The sequence below is a fragment of the Microcebus murinus genome, chromosome 17 (genome assembly GCF_040939455.1).
Source record: "Microcebus murinus isolate Inina chromosome 17, M.murinus_Inina_mat1.0, whole genome shotgun sequence".
Lineage (NCBI taxonomy): Eukaryota > Metazoa > Chordata > Mammalia > Primates > Cheirogaleidae > Microcebus > Microcebus murinus.
In genome coordinates, this window is record NC_134120.1 from 60,509,129 (window position 1) to 60,523,392 (window position 14,264).

Consider the following 14,264-nt stretch of genomic DNA (forward strand, 5'->3'; position numbering starts at 1 on the left):
ATGGTCACCAGCATTTTATTAGTTTATATAGAAGGAAAGAGAATGTACTAATGCTATTGGGGAACAGAAGAAGGAAAGAACCCAAAATAAAAGAAGGCAGACTCCCTAGTTCTTTTTTTTCTTTTTCTTTTTTTTTTTTTTTTTTTGAGACAGAGTCTTACTCTGTTGCCTGGGCTAGAGTGCCATGGCATCAGCCTAGCTCACAGCAAACTCAGACTCTTGGGCTCAAGCAATCCTTCTGTCTCAGCCTCCTGAGTAGCTGGGACTACAGGCATGCACCACCATGCCCAGCTAATTTTTTCTATATATTTTTAGGTGGCCAATTAATTTCTTTCTATTTTTAGTAGAGACAGGGTCTCACTCTTGCTCAGGCTGGTTTCTAACTCCTGACCTTGAGAGATCCACCCGCCTTGGCCTGCCAGAGTGCTAGGATAACAGCCACCACACCCAGCCTCCCTGGTTCTAATAGCTTGCAGATTTTTTCTTGTATTTAGTAATAATAATAATAAGATATTTGGTATTTATAGTAGTGATTCTTGGCTAAATTTACATAAATACTATAATTTTTCAAAAAATACTAAAATAAAGCTAGGTTGCAAAATTATGTACATTTGCTGATATGTCCTTTCATTTACCCAATCAAAATTAGCAAAATTTTCATCTTCATACAACCAATATACAAATAATTTTTCTGGAGTAAGACTAGGGAGATAATATTCATTAACCATGTAGACACCTAATACTTTAAAAAAAAATCAGTTGAATACTGGAGGAAAATATGCCTGGCCTGGCCAGAAATCTAGACATCTAGATACAAGAAGCACACAGAACTCTTGGGAAGCTCAATGTGAAAAGACAATCACCACATCACATAGTTATTAGCTAACCAAAGTAAACATGAAAGAAGCAATCCTCTGAGCAGTGAAGCAAAAGCAGCAAATAACCTACAAAGAAAAACCTAACAGACTAACTTCAGACTTCTCAAGTGAAACTTTACAAGCCAGAAGGGACTGGGTGCCTATCCTTAATCTACTAAAACAGAATAATGGCCAACCTAGAATTCTCTACCTGGCAAAATTAAGCTTCTTCTATGAGGGAGAAATAAAGACCTTCCCAGACAAGCAAACTCTGATGGAATTTGTGAAGACTAGGCCAGCCATACAGGAAGTACTCAGACTTGCATTACACATAGAACAGCACATTAGACACTCTCCAAAGTAAAATCACTCAAGAGTTAAAGTCTAGAACCTGGTCTCCAAGATGGCTCAAGGAGTAAAACAAAACAATAGGAATTTACCTAACAATATGAACAGAAATCTACCTCAAATATCAATCTTCTCAATAATTGTGAATGGTTTGAATTTTGCTCTAAAGAGACATAGACTGGCAGAATGGATAAAGATCCACAAGCCTAGTTTCTGCTGTCTACAAGAAACACATCTAACCCACAAAGATGCTTTCAGGCTCAAGGTCAAGGAATGGAAAACAATCCTCCAGGCAAATGGAAGTCAAAAGAAAGCAGGGGTAGCTATACTTATTTCAGATAACATAAGTTTTAAAATAGCTAAAGTAAGAAAGAACAAAGATGGCCACTATATAATGGTGAAAGGGAAGATCCAACAAGAAGAATTAACAATTCTTAACCCTTTGCACTTGGATGTTGAGTGTGACTTGACACAGTTAGCAAAAATTATAGAGATTCAAATTACTCTTTGAATGTATCAATAATTTGAAATATAAAAATCCAAATAAATAAGTTTGTATGAAAAGAAACTCCAGTGTTTTATTCTACTGCCCTGCTTTGTAAAATCTGAGGTATTTAAAAAATTAAATCCCAAGTAGAATAAAGGAATCGAGAAAAAGCAAGCGAGTGTAAAGGGTTAATATTTATGCACCCAACTCAGGAGCACCCAGATACATAAAACAAACCCTGTATGATATAAATATCATGATAAAAAATAATGTCATAATAGTGGGGGACTTCAACACCCCATTGAATGAACTGGACAAATCTTCTAAACAGAAAATAAGCATAGAAAGAATGGACTTAAAAAGAGCTCTAGAACAAAAGGGTCTGACAGACCTCTACAGAGCATTCCACCCAAATAAAGCTGAATGTATATTCTTCTCATCAGCTCATGGAACTTTTTCCAAAATTGGTCTCCTACTAGGCCACAAATCAGACCTCCACACCTTCAAAAAAATAGAAATAATACCCTGTATCTTCCCAGATAATAGTGGTATAAAATTAGAGTTCAATTTCAACAGAAATAGACACCACTTCACAAAATCATGTAAATTAAACAATTTATTGTTGAATCACTATTGGGTAAAGGAGGACATACAGAGATAAATAAACACATTCTTTGAACTTAATGATAACGTGGACACAAGTTATCAAAATCTGTGGACTCAGCAAAAGCATTCCTGAGAGGTAAACTAATAGCATTAAATGCTCACATCCAAAAAGCAGAAAGCTCAAATATCAATAATCTAACAAACAGTCTCAAGGAAATGGAAAAGGAAGATCAAATCAAATTCAAACCTAGCATAGGAAAAGAAATAACTAAGATCAAAGCAGAATGATCTCATTTCTAATGAAATTGAGAACAAAAGAAATATATGGAAGATCAATAAAACCAAAAGCTGGTTTTTCAAAAAGATAAACATAATTGACAGCCCTCTTGCCAGACTGACAAGAACCTGAAGGGAAATGACTCTAATAAACTCAATTAGAAATGAAAAAGGAGAGGTCACAACAGACACCATGGAAATACAAAATATTATCTTTGAATACTATAAAAACCTATATTCCCCAAAATGTGGAGGAATGGACAAATTCCTGGAAACACACAACCTCCCTAAGTTCACCCAGAAGGAATCAGAATTTCTGAACAGACCAATATCAAGCACAGAAATTGGAGCAGTAATTAAAAACCTTCTAAAAAAGGAAAAGTCCCAGACCAGATGGCTATACTTCCAAGTTCTACCAAACATTCAAAGAAGTACTCATACCTATACTATAGAAATTATTCCACAACATTGAGAAAGATAGTATGTTCTCTAACTCATTCTATGAAGCCAACATCGCCTTGATACCAAAACCAGGAAAGAACACAACAACAACAACAAAAAAAGAAAACTACAGACCAATATCCCTCATGAATATTGATGCAAAAATCCTCAACAAAATTTTAGCAAATCGAATCCAACAGCATATCAAAAAAATAATTCACCAAGACCAGGTGGGTTTTATAACAGAGATGCAAGGCTGGTTCAATATATGCAAATCTATAAATGCAATTCACCTCATAAATGAAAGCAAGAACAAAGACCATATGATTCTCTCAATTGATGCAGAAAAAGCATTTCACAAAGTCCAGCACACCTCCATGATAAAAACTCTGAGCAAAATAGGCATGGACAGGATGTAGCTTAAAATTATCAAAGCCATATATGATAAACCAATAGCCAATCTCATTCTGAATGGGGAAAAATTAAAAGCACGCCTGCTTAGTATTGGAACCACACAAGGTTGCCCAGTATCTCCACTTCTATGCAACATAGTGCTAGAAGTGCTTGCCCGAGCAGTCAGACAAGAGAGGGGAATTAAGGGTGTCCAAATGGGGGCAGAAGAGGTCAAACTCTTTGCTGGTGATATGATATTATATCTAGAAAATCCCAAGGATTCAACAAAGAGACTCCTGGAATTGATAAATAAATTCAGTAAAATCAATGCACACTAATCAGTGGCATTCTTACACGCCAATAACAGTCAAGCTGAAAATCAAATCAAAGACACAACACCTTTAACAATACCATCAAATAAAATTAAATATTTAGGAATATATTTAATGAAGAAGGTGAGAGACCTATGCAGGGAGAACTACAAAACAATGAGAAAAGAAATTGTAGAAGATGTGAGCAGATGGAAAACCCTACGATGCTCATGGATTGGCACAATCAATATTGTTAAAATGTCTATATTACCTGAAGTGATCTACAGAATTAATGAAATCCCTATCAAAATATAATAATCATTCTTTCCAGATCTAGAAAAGATAATTCTACACTTTGTACAGAACCAGGGAAGACCTCATATAGCCAAAGCAATCTTAAGCACAAAGAACAAATTGAGAGTCTTCAGTCTGCCAAACTTCAAGTTTGCTACAAGGCTATAGTAACCAAAACAACATGGGACTGGCACAAAAACAAAGTTGTAGACCTTTGGGACAGGACTCAGAACCCAGATATAAAACCATCCTCATATTGTCATCTAGTCTTTGACAAAGCAGACACAAATATACACTGGGAAAAAGAATCTCTATTCAATAAATGATGCTGGGAAAATTGGATAACCATATATAGGAGATTGAAACTGGATCCACACCTCTCTCCTCTCATAAAAATAAACTCATGATGGATAACAGACTCAGACCTAAGGCATGAAACCTTAAGAATTCTAGAATAAAATGTTGGGAAACCTCTTATAGACATCAACCTAGGCAAAGAATTTATGAAGAAGACCCCCAAAGCAATCACAGCAGCAACAGAAATAAATAGGACCTGATCAAATTACAAAGCTTATGTATAGTCAAGGAAACTATCAATAAGTGAATAGACAAGTTACAGAATATGAGAAAATATTTGCATACTACACATCTGATAAAGGGATGATAAAAAGAATCTGTATAGAACTTAAGAATATTAAAGAGAAAAAAAATCAAACAACCCCATAAAAAAGTGGGCAAAGGACATTAATAGAACCTTTTCAAAAGAAGACAGACTAATGGCTAGCAAACATATAAAAAAGTGCTCAAGAGAATGTTGGGGTGGAGCAAGATGGTGGACGAAAAAAACCTCCAGCCAGAGTGTCTCTGCAAAAAACACAGATTTTAGAAGAAAGTAGAAGAAATAAGCAAGCAGACAAGCACACATCAGACAAGGGTAGGAAGGATGGGTACCTGAGACTACAGGAGACTCCATGGGAGGGGGTTGTGGAGGAGAACTGGAAGAAGAGAGCTGCCAAGAAGCTTGGAGACCAGCGACAAGGGTAGGTGGAGTGGTTAGCTTTCCCCTCCCTTGCATCTTAGACTGCTGGTGGGCTCCCCAGCAGTTGGAGAGACCTGCAGACACCAGCCCAGAGATGGCCGCCACCAGTGAGCATGTAAGCATGTTGTGGACATGGCACCAGGCTCCCAACTCCCTCAGGGCACCTCCCTGTGCACAAACCCGAGCTGCTCGGCAGGCACCATATTGCCTCCTTCTCCCCTGCCCCGACCCTATCTGTGGCTGCTGAGAGAGGCAATTTAGGCACCACCTAGAGACATCTCCAGGGAACGGATCCTTTCCTTTTGGGTCTATACAGCAGACTGAGGGGTACTCAGACAGTGAGCTCCCTATCTGCCAGCCATCCCAGGTAATGTTGGCCTGGTGACTCCAGGAGAATGGGGAAGATCCTGAGGCTGAGAGACATCAACTCAGCTTGGGGTCCCCAGGGGTGAATAAGGACTGACACTCCTCTCCCTGGTGGGATCAGGGATTGAATTCCAGGGTCCAGAGTTCAGACCTGCAGACCAGATCCTGTGCACCCAGGTCTTGCATTGCCCCAGATATTTGAGAACAAGCACAGAAAGGATATTTGTGAACGAGCCTACTAAAGTGAGTGTGCCTTCAGGGGCAGATCAGCGTGCTTGAGGGCAATCCTCCTCCCACGGGAGGGCCATGTGCCCAGCCCAGACTGTGATCTTGCACAGGGAACCTCCCGGCCCACATCACAGCCAGAGGAGACCCAGTGGTATGAGGTCAGGCCTGCTGGCAGAGGCCCAGGAGAAGCCTCAGAGTTGGGGAGGGTGGAAAGGAGGGAGGCCTGCTCCGGACAGCAGGTCTCAGACAGCCCCACCCCCACATGCAGACTTTCAGGCTGAGCGGGGCCATTCCAGCCTCTCCCTGAAAGCTTTGCCCAGAAGCAGAGAACAAACCTTTGACCCCCGCTAACAGCATTGGTGGTGCTTGAGGGAAGGATCACCTGACCCAGCTCTGCCTAGACTCATTCCCAGATCAGCCCTCACAGAGGTGGAAAATAAGGACACAGCTGGAAGTCCCAGGGCCCCACCCACCACCTGAGGCACCAGAATGCCTCTCCAGAGGAACAAGAACTGGTTACAGGACCTAAAAACAACAACAAAAACAACAGCTTGCTCCTCCAAGCAAGTGCCACCTACTGACAGGGAGGTCATTCTGCACACACTTTTATGGCATCTACTGACTCATAATACAGGGTGTGGTCGACTCTCACCCACAAACACCACCTACTGGCTCAAGACTAAACAGGGTATGTCATTATCAAAATGAAAATCTAAAGGTAAGAAGTCACAACTGATCCAGATGGGAAGAAATCAGTGAAAGAATTCTGGAAGTATGAAGACACAAACAGAAAGCACACCCCCAAAGAGGAACACCACCCCTTTAGAAATGGACATCAACCAAAATCAGAACACTAAAATGACAGAAGAAGAATTTTGAACATGGATTGTAAGAAAATTCAATGACTTGCAAGAAAAAATGGATGACTAACACAAAGAAACCACAAAAAAATCCAGGATCTGGAAGAAAAATTCACTAAAGAAATTGAAATAATTGAGGAAAATCAAACCAAACTCCTAGAAATGAAGAATCTATTCAGGGAACTACAAAGCACAGGGGAAAGCCTCAAGAACAGGGTAGATCAAACAGAAGAAAGAATCTCAGAGATTGAAGATAACATTTTCTAATTAATTCAGTCACAGAGATAGAGCAGAGAAATAAGAGAAAAGAGCAAAGCCTACAAGAAATGTGGGATGATGTGAAGAAACCTAATGCAACGGTTATAGGGATTCCAAAAGGGGAAAAGGAAAACACTCAAAGATAGGATAAGATATTTGAAGATATAATAGAGGAAAATTTCCAAGGCCTTGCTAAAAATCAAGATATATAAGTACATGAAGCTCAAAGAACACCTGGGAGATTCAATGCAAACAGGAAGACACCATGACATGTAGTCATCAGACTGACCAAAATATGATCTAAAGAGGCCCTTCTACAAGCTGTAAGGTGAAAGAAGCAAGTAACATACAAAGAAAGACAATCCGAATAATGCCAACTTCTCTACTGAAACCTTACAAGCAAGGAGAGACTGGGGCCCCATTCTAACTTTTCTGAAACAGAATAATGCCCAGCCTAGAATCTTGTACTCTGCAAAACTAAGTTTTGTATACGAAGGATAAATCAAGACATTCTCAGATAAGCAAAGAGTGAGGGAATTCACTAAGACAAGACCAGCCCTCCAAGAAGTACTCAAAACATTGTTACCCACGGATCAGCACAAGAAACACTCACGAATGTAAATCTACTCAACAGCTAAAGATCAAAGCCCAGATACCACAATGGCTCAAGAGAGAAAACAAAGCAACAAAGTTCAACCCATCAAAATGAACAGATATCTGCCCCACCTATCAGTGCTCTCCATAAATGTAAATGGCTTGAACTCCCCACTCAAGAGGCATATTCTGGCTTAATGGATAAAAAAATACAAGCCAAGTATCTGCTGCCTTCGAGAAACACATCTAACATGCAAGGATACATTTAGACTAAAGGTAAAGGAGTGGACAACAATATTTCAAGCAAACAGAAGCCAAAAGAAGGTTGGCATGCCGTTTTTGTTTTCAGGTAACTTAGTTTTTAAAATAAACAACAGTAAAAAAAGACGTAGAAGTTCACTATATAATGGTGAAGGGTACAGTTCAACAAGAAGACATAACAGTTCTAAATATATATGCGCCCGACATAGTTGCACCCAAATTCATAAAGCAAACTCTACTGAACCTAAAAAAATGTATAAACCACACACTATAATAGCTGGAGACTTTAACACCCCACTGACAGCACAGGAGAGATCTTCCAAACAGAAAATTAACAAAGAAATAATGGACTTAAACATAACTCTAGAACAAATAGGCTTGACTGATATTTACAGGACATTCTACCCCCAAACCACTGAATATGCATTCTTCTCATCAGCTCATGGGACATTCTCTAAGACAAACCATATCCTAGGACACAAAACATGTCTCAAACAATTTAAACAAAATAGAAATTATATGATGTATCTTTTCAGATCATAGTGGAATAAAAGGAGAAATCCTCCCTAACAGAAACTCTCATTTATATACTTCTGCTGAATGATTACTTCATAAATGAGGAAATCAGGATGGAAATCAAAAGATTCTTTGAACTAAATGACAAAGGAGACACAAGTTATCAAAACCTGTGGGACACAGCTAAACACAGAACCCTAGAACAAATGGGCCTGACTGACATTTACAGGACATTCTACTCCAGAACCACTGAATATACATTCTTCTCATCAGCTCATGGGTCATTCTCCAAGATTGACCATATGCTAGGACACAAAGCATGTCTCAAAAAATTGAAACAAAATAGAAATTATACAATGTATCTTTTCAGACCACAATGAAATAAATGTAGAAATCAATCCTAACAGGAGTCCTCACTTCTACACAAAGTCATAAAAACTAAACAACCTTCTGCTGAATGATCACTTCATAAACGAGGAAATCAAGATGGAAATCAAAAGATTATTTGAACTAAATGACAAAGGAGACACAAGTTATAAAACCTGTGGGACACAGCTAAAGCATCCTGAGAGGAAAGTCTATTTCCATGAATGCCTATATCCAAAAGTCAAAAAGATCACAAATAGACAACCTAATGAATCATCTCAAAGAGCTGGAACAAGAAGAACAGACCAACCCCACACGCAGCAGAAGAAGTGAAATCATTAAGAGCAAATAAGAACTAAACAAAATTGACAACAGGGAAACTATATGGAAGATTAATAAAACAAAAAGTTGACTTTTTGAAAAAATAAACAAAATTGACACCCCTTTGGCTAGACTAATGAAAAGCAGAAAAGAAAAATCTCTAATAAGCTCCATTAGGAACAATAAAGGAGAAATTACAACTGATGCCACAGAGATACAAGATATAACATATGAATACTACAAAAATCTCTATGTACACAAACTGGAAAATGTGGAGGAAATGGACAAATTCTTAGAAACACACAACCTCCCTAGGCTCAACCAGGAAGAAATAGAATTCCTGAACAGACCAATATCAAGTACTGAAACTGAAACAGCAGTAAAAAATCTTCCTATAAAGAAAAGTCATGGACCAGATGGTTTCACACCCGAATTTTGCCACACCTACAAACAAGATCTGGTGCCTATCGTGCAGAAATTATTCCACAACATTGAGAGGGATGGAATCCTCCCCAACACATTTTATGAAGCGAACATAACCCTGATACCAAAACCAAGAAAAGATGCAACAAAAAAAGAAAACTACAGACCAATATCCCTTATGAATATAGATGCAAAAATTCTCAACAAAATTCTAGCTAATCAAATCCAGGTGCTTATCAAGAAAATAATCCATCACAATCAAGTGGGCTTCATCCTACAGGGATGTTCAACATATGAAAATCTACAAATGTAATTCACCATATAAACAGAAGCAAAAACAAAGACCATATTATCCTCTCAATAGACTCAGAAAAAGCATTTGATAAAATTCAACACCGTTTTATGATAAGAACAAAATAGGCATAGATGGGGCTTACCTAAAAATGATACAAGTAACATAAGACAAACCCACAACCAACATTATACTGAATGGGGAAAAATTGAAAGCATTCCCACTTAGAAGGAATAAGGTAAGGTTGCCCACTATCTCCACTTCTATTCAGTATAGTGCTGGAAGGCCTTGCTACACCAATCAGACAAGAGAGCAGAATTAAGGGTGTCCAAATGGGAGCAGAAGAGATCAAACTCTCACTATTTTCTGACGATATGATATTATACCTAGAAAACCCCAAGGATTCAACCAAGAGACTCCTTGAATTGATAAATGAATTCAGTAAAATCTCATGATACAAAATCAATACACAGAAATCAGAGGCATTCATATATGCCAATAATAGTATAAGTGAGAACCAAATCAAAGATTCAATTCCCTTCAAAATAGCAACAAAGAAAATAAAGTACCTTGGAATATACTTAACTAAGGAGGTAAAAGACCTCTACAGGGTCTACTATGAAACACTGAAGAAGGAAATAGCAGAGGACGTAAACAGGTGGAAGAATATACCATGCTCATGGATCGGCAGAATCAACGTTGTTAAAATGTCTATGCTAGGGGGGTGGAGCAAGATGGCGGACGAGAAACACTGCCAGACAGAGTGTCTTTGCAGAAAAGACAGATTCTAGCAGAAATTGGAAAAAAGAAGCAAGAAGACGAGCATACAGCAGATGAGGGCTGGAAGGAGGGATACCTGAGACCCTGGGAGACTCAACGGGAGGAGGCTGTGGAGGAGAAATGGAGGCTGAGACCACCGGAGCAGCCTGGAGACCAGCGGCAAAGGTAGGTGGATTTGCTGTTTCACCTTCCCTGCATTTGGGACTGCTGGTGGGCTCCCGAACGGGTGGGAGACCTGCGGGCACCAGCCCAGAGATGGCTGCCACCAACCAGTGGTGAGCCTGTAGCAGACGTGGCACCAGGTTCACAACTTCCTCTGGGCAACTCCGTATGCACAGACACGAGCCGCGAGGCAGGAGCCATATTGCCTCCTCCTCCCCTCTGCTGACCCTACCCGCGGATGCCCAGAGAGACAATACAGCCACCAGCCAGAGGCACCTCCAGGGAACTAGACCTTCCCTTCTGGGACCCTACAGCTGACTCAGGGGAACTCAGACTGTGAGCTCCCTACCCGCCTGCCCTCCCAGGTGCTGCTGGCATGGTGTTCCCAGGAGAACGGTGCTGACTCAGAGGCTGAGAGACATAGACTGAGCCTGGGCTCCCTGTGGGTGAATTGGGACAGGAACTCCTCTCCCTGGTAGGGATACAGTTTGAATTCTGGGACCCAGAGGTCGGACCTGCAGACCAGATCCCCTGCACCGAGGGCTAGCATTTCCCGGGGCACAGAAGGGTTATATGCGAACAGCCTACTGAGGTGTGTGTGCCTCCAGGGGCAGATCAGCATCCTAGAGGGCAACCTTCCTCCCAGGAGGAGGCCGTGCGCCCAGCCCAGGTGGCGTTCCTGTGCAGGGAACCTCCCCGCCGGCATCACAGTCCGGGGAGGCCTGGTGGCTTGTGGTCTGGCCTGCTGGCAGAGGCCCAGGAGTAGCGGTGGAGTTGGGGAGGGTGGAAAGAAGAGACGCCCACTCCAGACTGCGGGTCTCAGACAGCCCCACCCCCACACGCAGACTTTCTGGCTGAGCGGGACCATTCCAGCCCCGCCCTGACAGCTTTCCCTGGAAGCAGAGAACAGAACTTTGACCCCTGCTAACTGCCAGAGGGCAGGCTTACCCAACAAAGCTCCACCCAGAACAAGAGCTGATAACAGGACACAAAATCAACAGCATAGCCTGTTCCTCCAAGCAAACGCCACCTACTGACAGCGACGGCATCTTGCACAGCCTTTCCACGGCACCCACTGACTCAATATACAGGGAGTGGTCCAATCTCAACCACAGACACCACCTAACACCTCAGAAACTAAACAGGGTATGTGAATACCCAAACAATAACCTAAAGGAAAGAAACAACAACTGATCAAAATGGGAAGAAATCAGCAAAAGAACTCAGGAAATATGAAGAACCAAATGAAAAACACACCCCCAAAGAGGAGCACCAGCCCCCTAGAAACTGACACCAACCCAAATCAGGCACAAAGTAAATCTCAAGAAATTTAGAAAAATAGAAATCATACCATGTACCTTCTCAGATCACAGTGGAATAAAAGTAGAAATCAACCCTAACAGAAACTCACATTTCTACACAAAAACGTGGAAATTAAACAACCTCCTACTAAATGATTACTTCATAAATGAAGAAATCAAGACAGAAATAAAAAAATTCTATGAAGAAAACGACAATGGAGAGACAAGTTATCAACTCCTCTGGGACACAGCTAAAGCAGTTCGGAGAGGAAAGTTTATCTCCATAAATGCCTATAACCAAAAGACAAGAAGATCACAAATAGACAATCTAATGAAACGACTCAAAGAGCTGGAAAAAGAAGAACAGACCAACCCCAAACCCAGCAGAAGAAGTGAAATCAACAAGATCAAATCAGAACTAAATGAAATTGAAAACAGGGAAGCTATTCAGGAGATTAATAAAACAAAAAGTTGGTTCTTTGAAAAAATAAACAAAATTGACACACCATTGGCTAAGCTAACGAAAAGCAGAAAAGAGAAATCTCTAATAAGCTCCATCAGGAATAAAAAAGGAGATATCACAACTGATCCCAAAGAGATACAAGATACAATTTATGAATACTACAAAAATCTTTATGCACACAAACTGGAAAATGTGGAGGAAATGGACCAATTTCTAGAAACACACAGCCTCCCTAGGCTCAACCAGGAAGAAATAGATTCCCTGAACAGACCAATCTCAACAGCTGAAATAGAAACAGCAATTAAAAATCTCCCTAAAAAGAAAAGTCCCAGTCCAGATGGCTTCACACCCGAATTTTACCACACTTACAAAGAAGAACTAGTACCTATCTTGCAGAAACTATTCCACAACATTGAGAAGAACGGAAACCTCCCCGACACCTTTTATGAAGCGAATATTACTCTGATACCAAAACCAGGAAAGGATGCAACAAAAAAAGAAAACTACAGACCAATATCCCTAATGAATATAGATGCAAAAATTTTCAACAAAATCTTAGCTAACCGAATCCAGACACTTATCAAAAAGATAATCCACCATGACCAAGTGGGCTTCATCCCAGGGATGCAGGGATGGTTCAACATACATAAATCTATAAATGCAATTCACCACATAAACAGAAGCAAAAACAAAGACCACATGATTCTTTCAATAGATGCAGAAAAAGCTTTTGACAAAATTCAACACCCTTTCATGATACGAACACTTAAGAAAATAGGCATAGAAGGGACATACCTAAAAATGATACCAGCCATATATGACAGACCCATAGCCAACATCATACTGAATGGGGAAAAATTGAAATCATTCCCACTTAAAACTGGAACCAGACAAGGCTGCCCACTATCTCCACTTCTGTTCAACATAGTGCTGGAAGTCTTGGCTACAGCAATCAGACAGGAAAATGGAATCAAAGGTATCCAAATAGGGGCAGAAGAGATCAAACTTTCACTCTTTGCTGATGATATGATATTGTATCTAGAAATCCCCAAAGATTCAACCAAGAAACTCCTGGAACTGATCAATGAATTTAGTAAAGTCTCAGGATACAAAATCAATACACAGAAATCAGAGGCATTCATATACGCCAACAACAATCTAATTGAGAATGAAATCAAAGACTCAATTCCCTTCACAATAGCAACAAAAAAATTAAAGTACCTAGGAATATACTTATACAAGGACGTAAAAGACCTCTACAGGGAGAACTAAGAAACATTGAGGAAGGAAATAGCAGAGGATGTAAACAGATGGAAATCCATACCATGCTCATGGATCGGCAGACTCAATATCATCAAAATGTCTATACTACCCAAACTGATCTACAGATTCAATGCAATACCTATTAAAATCCCAGCAGCATTCTTCACAGATATAGAAAAAATAATTTTACACTTCGTATGGAACCAAAGAAGACCCCGAATATCAAGAGCAATTCTAGGCATCAAAAACAAAATGGGAGGCATTAATATGCCAGATATCAAACTATACTACAAAGCTGTAGTAATTAAATCAATGTGGTATTGGCACAAAAATAGGAATATTGACCAGTGGAACAGACGTGAGAATCCTGATATAAAACCATCCTCATATAGCCATCTAATCTTTGACAAAGCAGACAAAAATATACGCTGGGGAAAAGAATCCCTTTTCAATAAATGGTGCTGGGAAAACTGGATAGCCACCTGTAGAAGGCTAAAACAGGACCCACACCTTTCACCTCTCACAAAAACCAACTCACGCTGGATAACAGACTTAAACCTAAGGTATGAAACTATTAGAACTCTAGAGGAAAAAGTTGGAAACACTCTCCTGGACATCGGCCTGGGCAAAGAGTTTATGAAGAAGTCCCCAAAGGCAATCACAGCAGCAACAAAAATAAATAAATGGGACATGATCAAACTACAAAGCTTCTGCACAGCCAAAGAAATAGTCATGAAAGTAAACAGACAACCTACAGA

The 14,264-nt window shown here is 40.1% G+C and overlaps 1 long non-coding RNA gene across 1 annotated transcript in view; it reads left to right on the top strand.

The window, feature by feature from the left end:
- The window catches only part of LOC105865095 (uncharacterized), a 39,022-nt gene extending 27,088 nt beyond the window's left edge, over window positions 1-11,934 (top strand). Inside the window, exons 3-4 of the long non-coding RNA XR_012912859.1 lie at window positions 10,258-10,482; window positions 10,656-11,934. This is a non-coding gene — a long non-coding RNA (uncharacterized LOC105865095). The remainder of the gene's footprint in view (window positions 1-10,257; window positions 10,483-10,655) is intronic.
- Window positions 11,935-14,264: the final 2,330 nt, after the last annotated feature.